Consider the following 11,889-nt stretch of genomic DNA (forward strand, 5'->3'; position numbering starts at 1 on the left):
CAAACTACTCTGAAAATAGGAAGTTATTCTGGAAAAAGGTGCGGAAATGTAGAAGTGAAAGCGGAAAGAAATGTGATGGTGTGAAGGATGGAGGTGGTAGATTATCAACCCATGAGGGTTAAGTAAGGACCAGTTGGAAAGAATATTTTGAAAGCCCGATGAGTAGGAACAGAGACAGCAGAGTGGCTGTAAACATGACTGGTTTTGGGGGTGTGCAGAGAAGGAATGCAGTGCCAGGAGACATGACACTTGCACAGGTGAAGAGTACTGGGAAGCGGCTGAAAATTGGGAAAGCAGATGGGGTTGACGAGGTGTATGCAGAGATGATTAAGTGTAGTGAAGAAAGTGAAATGAAGTGCTTGTTGGAGATATGTAAGAAGGCATGGATGGGTGAAACTGTGCCTGCAGAGTAGAAAAAGGCTGTGATTATACCCCTATACAAAAATAAAGGTGAACGAAGTGAGTGCAAGAATTATCGTGGTATAAGTTTATTGAGTGTGGTATGGAAGGCATATGGAAGAATTATTATAATGTAAGTGATATCAGAAGTCCTAGTGAATGATGAACAGGGTGGTTTTAGGAGTGGCAGAGGAAGTGTGGACCAAATATTGGCAGTGAGACAGATAGCACAGAAGGCTTGTGAGAAGGACCATAAGGTGTTTATCGCATTCATGGATCTGGAAAAAAGCATATATACGACATAGTGGACAGAGAAGGATTGTGGAAAATTTTGCGCATGTATGGTGTAGATGGTAGCCTAAGCTGCTAGGTGCCGTCAAGAGTTTTTATGATTGTAGTGAAGCACGTGTAAGGGTTAATGGGCATCTAAGTGAATGGTTCACGATTGGTGCGGGCATGCGACAAGGTTGTGTGATGTCTCCATGGTTGTTTAATGTAAAATTATATGGATGGGGTGATGAGGGAAGTAAAAACACGAGTAATGGAGAAAGGGATGGCATTGGTAATGAATGGCGATGGATGGAATATCTCAAATTTGTTGTATGCTGATGATGCAGTACTGCTTGCAAGTACCGGACAAGAACTTGGTAGGCTAGTGCAGTTTTGCTGATGTCTGTGAGCGTCGTGCCTTGAGAATGAATATAGAAAAGAGTAAAGTGATGGTTACTGAGAGAGAAGGTGACTCCCAGTGCAATGTCACAGTGAATGGAGGAAGATTGACATTGGTGAGCGAGTTCAAATACCTGGGTACAGTGTTAGAAAAGAGAGGAAAATGTGCAAAAGAAGTTGAAAGCTGAGTGGCACAAGGAAGAAAAGTAGCTGGTGCAATGAAGGTCTTGAGAAGAAACAGAGGCTTGAGTGTTGCAGCTGCACGAGGCTTACATGAAGGAGTGTTAGTGCCAGCTTTAACATATGGATGTGAGACTATGGTGTGGCATAAAAATGAAAGGTCAAGAGTAAGAGCAGTGGAGATGAGACTGCTGAGGAATGTATGTGGAGTACAGAGGGTGGATAGGATGCGAAATAATGTGACTCGTGAAAGATGTGGAGTGAGGAAGTCGGTGGCCACCGCAATCGAAGAGAGTGTACTGAGATGGTATGGTCATGTGGAGAGAATGGCTAACAATAGAGTGGTGAAAAAGGTATATCTGAGTGAATCTGGAGGAGGGAGGAGGCGAGGTTGGCCAAGGAGAAGGAGGAGAGTTGTGGTGGATGAGTGTCTGAGGAAAGACAGTTTTAGAAGTCGGTGAGGCTACGGAACTGACAAGAGATCGAGCTGGCTAGATGAATGTTGCGAAGAGACGTGCATGATCAGGGATATGGCACCCCTTTTCAACGTGGCAGCGTCCGGATTGACTCAATCGGATACGTTTATGTGAAGCTACAGATCGTGGTGAATGTTTTGGGCGTATCCGAGACAGCCAGGATTCCGGGAGTTTCAATGATGAGTGAATGGAAGCGTGGCGCATTGGACTGGGCAAATTTGGGCTGTCTGGACAGCTACTCCTCACCCTGCCCTAGGGTGGGAAAGGAGATCCGGATGATGATGATGGTGTTGATGAATAGGTTTTCTCTCAGTCTCACTCTTCCACTTCATCTTTTCCTAGCATTGTCAGTAATAACCTTTTTTTTTTTTTTTTTCCACACCAAGCACACGCCTGCAGTGCAACAGAGAAACACTTATAAAGCTGTGAGTAGATTCTGGCTGAGAGAAAAAAAAAGAGCTGTGTGTGTGTGTGTGTGTGTGTGAGAGAGAGAGAGAGAGAGAGAGAGAGAGAGAGAGAGAGAGAGAGAGAGAGGAAAAGTACGTAAATGTAATAATGAGCCAGGAATGATTGAGGAAAAGTACGTATTGAATCTTATGAGGGAGAGTGAGAGGGGAGGGAGAAAATGTGAACCGACAACGGAGATTGATGAGGGAGTAAGAGGAGACGGCGTGTGTGGTGCGAGAGAGAGAAGAGAGATGGAAAGAGTGAAAGAAGCAGGAGGTGAGTGAGAGGTGGGATGTGAGTGTCGGCGTGAGAGGGAGGAGAAAGATGGAGAGGGTGAGAGAAGTCGGACGTGAATGAAAAGAGGGACGTGTGAATGGGTGAGAGAGGGAGAAAAGAGAGATGGAGGGAGTGAGAGGACAAGCAAGAGGTGAGCCGTGATGAAACGAGGATGTGTGTGTGTGTGTGTGTGTGTGTGTGTGTGTGTGTGTGTGTGTGCGCGAAAGGGTAATGCAATACTTACAGGAGTGACTCAGTTTAACACACTGAAAGTTTTTTGTGTTTATCCTGGACGTTATACTAACACATGGTGGCACTGATAAAACCAGACGGTTCCGCTGCCTTGATATACAAACGTTCCTAAGTTCCCACCCTATCCCCCGAAGAGAGGATGATGGACAGCAGGAGTTTGGCATATTCAGCCTGCTGTCTGCAGAGTTCACATTTCAGATGAGTACAGCAATAACAACACAACCTATAAGCTAAGGCCATACTGCTGTGCATTTACTGTGGTTACATATATTGTAACTAAATATTAATGATCTAGCAGTACCAGTTAATAAAATGATATTGCGGTACTAAACCAGCTAAGCGACTTGCCAGCAGCTTAACCTTTTCACTGCGTAAAGTATCTGGTGAATAAAGTCGCCCGGAAGTATCCAGGATAAAATACCTAAATTCCATCATCGAACTGAAAAGATTGTAGATTTTGTTTTTCATTAGACAGCACAGGGTTTTCTTTTGGTGAGTAAAGTTGACTGTTGTTACTGAGAATGCAATTAGGTTGAACATGGTGGTGTAAGTATTAAAGCGGCGAGAATGTCAGCTTTAGATGGTGGCAGTCAACGAACACCGTCCCCCCTCCCACCCGCCTTCTTGGCAGTGCCGGTATTTCTTTTGCTGCTGTGCTAATTACGTTATTTTGAGAGCGACCGCCACTAACATATCAGAGACTGGCAAATACAAGGCTTATTTACTCGAGCCAGTGAAAAAGGAATCCCTGAATATAATTTCACTGTGTACGTGACTCGTTGCTGTGTTAATAAAGTTACCTTGTTGACAAAGCGACCACTCAACAAAGCAATGCCCGGCTGACAGGTTTTTTATAAGCAGATTCGGTTTTCATAGTGACTTGTTGACTCATTTCCTCATGGTGTCTGGACGTTACCTCTCGCTTGACCTCTCAGTGATGTAACGATGGCAGTAATTATTAAAATTATTTTTGGGCGAGGGGGAACATTGGAAAAATATGTGAGTGTCTGTATGAACGGTTTCGCTGAATAGAATGTGCTTTGAATGAATTTACATAACATCTACCTCTCAGACTTCATAATACCCGACGCTTAAAGCTATGAGGGGTTAGTTACATAAAACAACCCACATATTTGTTATATGTGTCCCCATTAGTTCCCTCGAACTATGTAAACAGTGAGTGGAAGAAGGATGAGGGTGAATGAACCGAACTGCAGCGTAATTTAAGTCGTAAACAACCCACATGTCTCTACTGCTGTCACATTGATGGAAGGTTTCATTTTGTTTCATGCTTTTTGGTTGGCAGTTATTGTTTGTTTCCTTTTCTCTGTTGCTCATCTAAGTTTCTTTTTTTTTCGCCTCCCTCAGGTAAGCTTCCTTTGTTTATCAGGGTATTTCCCTTTCGTCTTTTTTTTTTCTTTTATCCATTTCTCAAAAACTCAAATTAGATAACATTACGTTCCATCTTAAAGAATTCTCACATTGAGGCTGGCACTAAGTGTCTAACACAGTTAGCAGTAAATGCTTTCTAACTGTTGCTGGTAACTGTAGAGAACAAAGAAATTTGATATGTGTAATACTACTTGTAACGATGTGTGACTCTTAGCTTGGACTTTTCTTTAGTTCTGATTGAGATTCCTTGTGTGTGTGTGTGTGTGTGTGTATATATATATATGTGTGTGTGTGTGTGTGTTTGTGTGTGTGTGTGTGTGTATGTGTGTATAATTTTATTTCATTTACCAGTAAGGCGATATGTTTATAATGGCTGTACATTTGTGATGAAAGACGCAAGGTACCTAAATGAAAGAGGTACACATTAACTTTTTGTTAAACAGAAAGAAGACCTTGACTGAAAACTTTTTAAGACTTGGGTGATTTTAGTCAGTCACCATCATCCTCCTTATCATCATCATCACAATCATCGTCCTAACCTTCTTCCTCAGTGCCGCACAAAAAATGAACAACCCTCCATACCATGTTCAGTCAAAACCTCTTCTTACTTGGCTCTGCCTCACTGACGAGTACATCAAAGCTAATGCACTTCACCCAATTATTTAATTATTTCTCGGAACACCTGTGTATTTTTTTTCTTTTACAATTCCCTCCGATTTTTGTAAATATTCCTGCTGCAAGAAATCATATTACAGTATCAGTTACATTAGACTTCAGTGACGTTTAGTTGGTTATAGTCAGGCTGCACTGTGCTCTATGGCCATGGCTGCAGGGAAGAGGTTTGTGTGGTAGAAAAAGAGTGAGTGAGCAGAATGTGGGAGTGAGGGACAGGTTTGTGTCGGAGAATAAGAGTGAGTGAGAATGTGAGCGTTGCGGTGGTCTAAGCAGGGCTGGGTGGAGCATATCTGTTTTCTGCAGCCACGGACTGAGAGGGGGGATGGGGGATGAAACTGACTGCTCTTTACTCGGTTAATTGAGAGAGAGAGAGAGAGAGAGAGAGAGAGAGAGAGAGAGAGAGAGAGAGAGAGAGAGAATGTTTTACTTTTAACACGACTGCAGACGCAGTTCTCATTTGTCGTTTTCCTTGACAGTTATGAGGAGGAAATTCTGTGTGTGTGTGTGTGTGTGTGTGTGTGTGTGTGTGTGTGCCGCATATCTCATTACGGCAATGGAGGGAAGGTGTGCTTGCTACTTTGTCACCTTGAAAGTATTGATATGCTGCTGTCTGTGAGTGGTGTGTAGCTTTTCCTGCGGATGTGACGTAACCAAGTGCTGTGACAGAGTTAAATGACAGTAAATGCAGTAGTGACGTGAGCAAGGGGCCAGCTGCAGTAACGACGAAAAAGTGACGAACAATACAGCGACATGAGAACTAAGAATGGAAATGAAGTTAATTGACGTGGATATAACGTGATGCGAGCGAGGTAACATGAGGAAGTGAAGTGAGGAGGTATGAATTAATGTATGCAAGGTAACATGTTCCTGATCATACAGTCATTATCCGACTGGTGTGTCATTATCCTGTGCGCTCACAAGGTACAGTACAGTAATTAGTGACGCCAGTACTGCCAACACACAGAAAGGCGATTAATATTTATGGATGAGGCGGTCGTTGTGTACCCAACGTAAAGAGAGAGACATAGAGTTTAGAGAAGCAGTGATCAGTGTGATGGTTTTGTGTGTGTGTGTGTGTGTGTGTGTGTGTGTGTGTGTGTGTGTGTGTGTGTGTGAGAGAGAGAGAGAGAGAGAGAGAGAGAGAGAGAGAGAGAGAGAGAGAGAGAGAGGGAGGGAGGGAGGGAGGGAGAGAGACTGGATTCTCTCTCTCTCTCTCTCCCTCTAACTCAGCATTTGCACTATCGTCCTTTTTGTCTCCCTTGATACCCTTTATTTTCTCTCCTGTTCTTTCACCTTTCCTTCCTTTTCTCTTCCTTACCCACACCTCCCATGTCTTTCAGTTCATCTGTAATTGTTTCTTATGTTTTCTCCTTTTTTTTTCTGATACGTCTTTGTTCTTATAATTTCTGACTTTCACTGGATCATCTCGTCTTATCTTTTTCTCTTTATGGTTTTCCCACCACACTTGTCTTTTTCTTCGTCAAATTTTCTCAGATTTGTCATTTTTTTAAACCCTTCTAGGCATCCGTTGGGTGTGTCAGACCCGACGATATGGAAATCACGTAATAACTGCATGGGTTTAGGGGAAGCGCGGCTGCCCACCCCAGTACCTTCAGCATTTGTCTAACAGTGGACAGGGAAGGTAGTGCCTCTTGGCTCTCTCTATTGATTTTTTCCATATATCTAATTTTGGGGTACCACACCCAAAATATGTGCCAGAGGGTTGTGGTGGCCACAGCAGATTCTTCAAGAACCTGTACGACTGTGAAGCGAAGGATAAGTCTTAAGTGTTATTCTTTTAAGATTATATACCCCTATGGTAAGTTTTGCCTTTTTTTTTTTTTTTTTGTCACTCTTGAAGACGTAAGTGTTCTTTTAACCCCTCCACACACAGTGACATGTTTGTCATCATTTGGGTGTGTCTATGACACGTTTGTCATCATCTATCTATCTATCTATATACCTAGGCTGCTTCCCCCATGGAAAGGGAGGTAGCCGAGACAGGACGACACACTCCCCATTTACTCATCCATTCAAACACAGTCAGTCACATCTTAGCCCCAAAGGGGAGAAGGGACAGATCCTCACCGCATCACACCACACATGGGTCAACTGCGCAGTGCAATCAGTGATATCCGCAGCAGGGCCCGACAGCAGAGCTGGTTTACCCATGCCACATCATAATAGACCCATCCCCTTACTCGCACCTGACCTGATTAGCTAGCTTTGTCATCATATAAGCATAAAAACCTTCATCAGAGAAAAAGGCTTCAGCCTATCAGTGTCCTTTTTGGACACGTCATAGTTCCCCCCCCTCTCGTCAAAAGTGATGACTTGGCAACCTTGGGGCCTGAGACGTGTGGCAGCACGGGCAGGTTGATTAGTTCCTTATCAGCTGTTGAGGGAGAAAGTAGCTGCAGCTGGGCATTAAAATCATACTCTATTTACCCTGTCCTGGGACGCAATTCATATTCCACTATACCAATAGTCCTTGTGCCTACTTTTTTGGGCACTATTTTGATTAGATTTGGTGTATGCAACAAGGAATTAGGTTTTTGTGAATCATTCCCGGCTGTTATCAGCCGTTGGCCCAACGAAGATTGTGCTAGGCCTACCCTGTTTTTCGGCGTGTCCCAATGACTACACTCCCTTTACCCTGCACCCAATGTGAGTATTCAACCACTGAATAATAGTGACAGTGAATCAGGTGAATATAGTATGCAATTGCTGGTGAGGAAGGACATGGTGAAACGTTTAGCAGAGGGAAGTGGCAAACTGCCTGACGACACGGCGTTGTCTTGAACAGAATATTTGGCAAGATGTTGATAAAGTCCTTGTTTTATGCTGATATATGATGGATACTGTTATTGTGCAAAAGATAGGAGTATAGTGCAACGAGTGTATGTGATCAAACATTGGGTAGGGCAGGAGACAAATACACCTTACAGCCACGGCATGCTGTTGTCAGAAGGGGATAAAATAAAGGATATTTATAGGGATAATTGATTTTATCATATTGTTATATTAATTCCGTATGCTTTCTGTGTGAAATAAAGCATGAGTGTTATTGATATGTTTAGCGTATGCATGTGTGGATGAACGTAAACACTGCACCACATGCGCGTCGGAAAATATCGTCTGCGATACCTTAGCTATCGCATATGTGACATACAGAGCACGTTCAGGTATTGTTGTGGTGAAATATACTGTATGTCTCATAAAATGATGGATTTGATTATGTGTACAGTATTGTGAAATAATATTGTAAACACTGCAGCATCTTCAGGTAAGGAAAACATCATCTACATTTTAGAGGACAGGTAAGGGCCACGTACTTGTTCTTGTTGTGGTGTAATATACTGTTTATCTCATATATTGATAGATTTGGTTAAGTTTTATGTGCAAGACAGTAAATGACTGACTCAATTGCTCGTAGGAAAGAGTGCGTCTCGTACACCTGTGTTCACACAAAGGTAGTGACATGCAAAGCGAGGTTAGGATCAAGGGCATTTACATTTTATTGGTGAAATATACTGTGTATCTCATACAGTGATCCATCGATCCATCCATCATCCAATTCTACATTGCCCCATGAGGAGCGTAGAAGCCCGGGGCTAGGCAATTTGGTCCTGACATTTAAGATGAGAGTGACCAGCCTCACTCATCCCTGAGTGGCATTACGTGAGCAATAACCACAACCACTCCTTGGATACAAACCTTCACTGGCTCAATCTGATTGGAGTGCTGTATTTTGATATATTTTGTTATTTGTTTATGTAAAAGGAAAGTGAAAGTGAACCATGTGCTCCTCTAGAAATCATCGTCTGCTACACCTTACCGACCAGGTATGGGCCACGTTATTGACCTATGTCGGACGTGCATTTACATTTCATTGGTGGAATATATTGTGTATCTCATATACTGATAGATTAGGCTACGTACCATGTGGAAATAATGTGAAAGACTGAGCCACGTACTTGTAATGAAGAGCGTGTGTGTCATACACCTGAACTAGCATGAAGGTAGCGAAATGCAATGCGAGGTTAGGAACACGTGCATTTACATTTTTTGTGTGTGTGTGAAATATACTGTGTATCCCATGTATTGATATATTTGGCTATGTTTTATGTGAAAAGACAGGGAAAAAATTGACCCACGTGCTCGTAGTGAAGAGTGTGTGTCGTAAACCTGAGCTAGCACAAAGGTAGTGAAATGCAACGCGAGGTTAGGAACAAGTGGAATTACATTTTTGTTTTGTGTGTGAAATATACTGTGTATCCCATGTATTGCTATATTTGGCTATGTTTTATGTGAAAGGACAGTGAAAAACTGACCCACTGCAGCGTGTTCTCGTAAGGGAAACGCCGTCTGCTACAGGTTAGTGCACAGGCAACAGCCTACGGAATACACCCATTTAAATGTTACTGGTGAAATGCACTGTGTATCTCATAAAATTGATAGATTTGGTTATGTGTAATGTGCAAAGAAAATGAAAGATAACCACGTGCTAGGGGCGGCCCCTACCTGTGCGCTAAGTCAGGTGTGGAGACGATGTCTTTCAAGGACATACACAAATATCATGAACCCTTGCATTGTGCCAGTGTTGAGCCAAGTTCTTGGCTGGCTGTGAATAAAATATCTTGACTCATACAAAGTGATACATTGGGTTATGTTTTATGTGTAAAGACAATAAAAGACTGACCTACTGCAGTGTGTTCTCGTAAGGGAAACACCGTCTGCTACACCTTATTGCACAGATAACGGCCTACAGAACATGTCCATTTACATGTTACTTATGAAATGTACTGTGTATCTCATAAAAATGATAGATTTGGTTATGCGTAATGTGCAAAGAAAATGAAAGAGGTAACCACGTGCTAGTGGCCCCTACCTGTGCGCTAAGTCAAGTGTAGGAGACGATGTTTTTCAAGGACATACACATATATCACGAGCCCTTGTGTTGTGCCAGTGTTGAGCCAAGTTCTTGGCTGGCTGTGAATAAATTATCTTGACTCCTTTATATCAGCTCACACTCCTACCACAGCATTGGACTGCCACAGGGTCATTGCCACAGGGTCCACAGTCCCTCAAACAGCAATTTATTCTCAAGTTGGGTTGTAACGACAGCAGTTTTGCAAAGATGAAATGCGGGTGTGCACCACACGAGTGGCATCAGATCCTCGATGATGTAGAGTTGGAGAGCGACATTGAGAGCGACCGTTCTGAGGTGGAGGAGGTTGAGCTGATGCCATCCGGTCAGCAAGTGGAGCTACCTCGCCGCCTTTCATCATGGAAGACCACACCACCATCATCAGCCAGCTTCACTGGAGAACCCTTCCCACCTATAGAACCTGCCGGTCCCACCGCTCTCTTCGTCAGCTTTCAATCTCCAGGCCCTTCTGCTCTCCTTGGTGAGCCAGTGTCACTGGAAGCCAGGCCATCGTTTGTTGTGATGGCCCCTCCACCTGCTTCTGCCATGCAGGATGCTATGGTTATATCCTCGCCAGACAGGCGGAGGAGACTGGTGTCCCCAGTATCCTCTGTCTCATCCTCGTCCTCGTCTGAGGCATCCCCTCCCAGATGAGGATGCTGTGGTCCGCTGCCTGGACACGGGGGACATCCAAGAGGTTGGAGGACAGGCCGACAGGTGTCGACAGGCCGACCTGCTGTCATCACCACCACCGCCACTGAAGAGGGTCCTGGGTGGAACAGTGGCCCATTCACACCGAATCACAAGCCGTTCACTGGCTTCCCAGGGATCCAGGTGAATAGTCCAACAACTCCCCAACAGTTCTTCCAGTTCTTTTTCATGCGGGAGTTGTCATACATCACTGTGGAAATCAACCGGTATGCCATGTTCCAGCAGACTCAGCTGGATGCCTAGTTCTCCTGCAATGAAGAAGAGATGGCCAAGTTCCTGGGGTTATACCTTTTCATGGGGGTCGTGCACATGCCGACCATTAGGCACTACTGGCAGAGCTCCGAGCTGCACGACTACCCTAGGGTCCAGTGGGCGATGAGTAGAAGATGCTTAACCCGCCATCCTAAGGGATTTCCTTACCTTCAACTCACTCACCATTCCCCGGGACAACCAAGATCAGCTCATCTGTGTTCGTACAGTCATGCAGTACCTCCTTCAGTGGTTCCAATCAGCATAACTAACCAAGGAGCAGCTCAGCCTGGATGAGGGCTCTCTGGGGTGGAAGGGCCAGCTGTCCTTCCATGTGTACAACCCCCAGAAGCCCACCAAGTATGCTATCAAGATATACATGCTGGCTGAGTCGTCCTTGGGCTACATCTGGAACCTCGAGTTCTACATGGGGGTGCAGCGTACCCTCCAGAACACCGTGTTGGGCCTCATGGAACCGTTGAAGGACCAGGGCTATAAGTTGTTCATGGACAACTACTACAATTCTGTAGTCATGTGTGAACAACTCTTCACTGCAGGATTTTACGTAAATGGGACCCTACGGCTGCCTAGACGAGCGCCACGCCAACTGCGGGCCATCGCCAGGGCTTAGAGCCTGCCTGCGGGGGGCATGGCATACAGGCACTAGGACAATGTGCTAGTCCTGCTATGGAGGGACAAGCGCACTGTGAACACGGTGTCCATCTTTCACACTGCAGGCACTCTTCTGAAGAGGATTCAAGGAAAGGTGCGGGGTAATGAAGGGAGGACAACCAACGTGGAGAAGGTTGTTTACAAGTCCATCGTTGTGGAGGGGTGCAACAGGTACATGGGTGGGGTGGATCATTTTGATCAGATGGTCCAGTACTACCCCATCCAATGCCAAACTGTCAAGTGGATGAAGAAGATCACATTCTACTTCATCCAAATGGCACTGTTCAACACGTTTGCCTTGTATAGGAAGTACAGATGTGCACAAGTAACTCTCCTTGAATTTGTGGAGCAGATCATCTACGATCTTCTGCATTTCAATGAAGACGACTGGCTTGCATCTGGACACACACTCCATCATGCCCCAGACCTACCTACCTGGTGGCCAGCACCAGCAACACCTAGCACGCAGCTGGCATGACCACCAGCACCAGCAACACCTAGCACGCAGCTGGCATGACCACCAGCACCAGGTTGGACCCAACCACCACCAGCACCAGCACA

This window comes from Coenobita brevimanus, chromosome 17, assembly GCF_032717465.1.
Source record: "Coenobita brevimanus isolate Jiangsu-jjx chromosome 17, ASM3271746v2, whole genome shotgun sequence".
NCBI classification, from domain to species: Eukaryota; Metazoa; Arthropoda; class Malacostraca; order Decapoda; family Coenobitidae; genus Coenobita; species Coenobita brevimanus.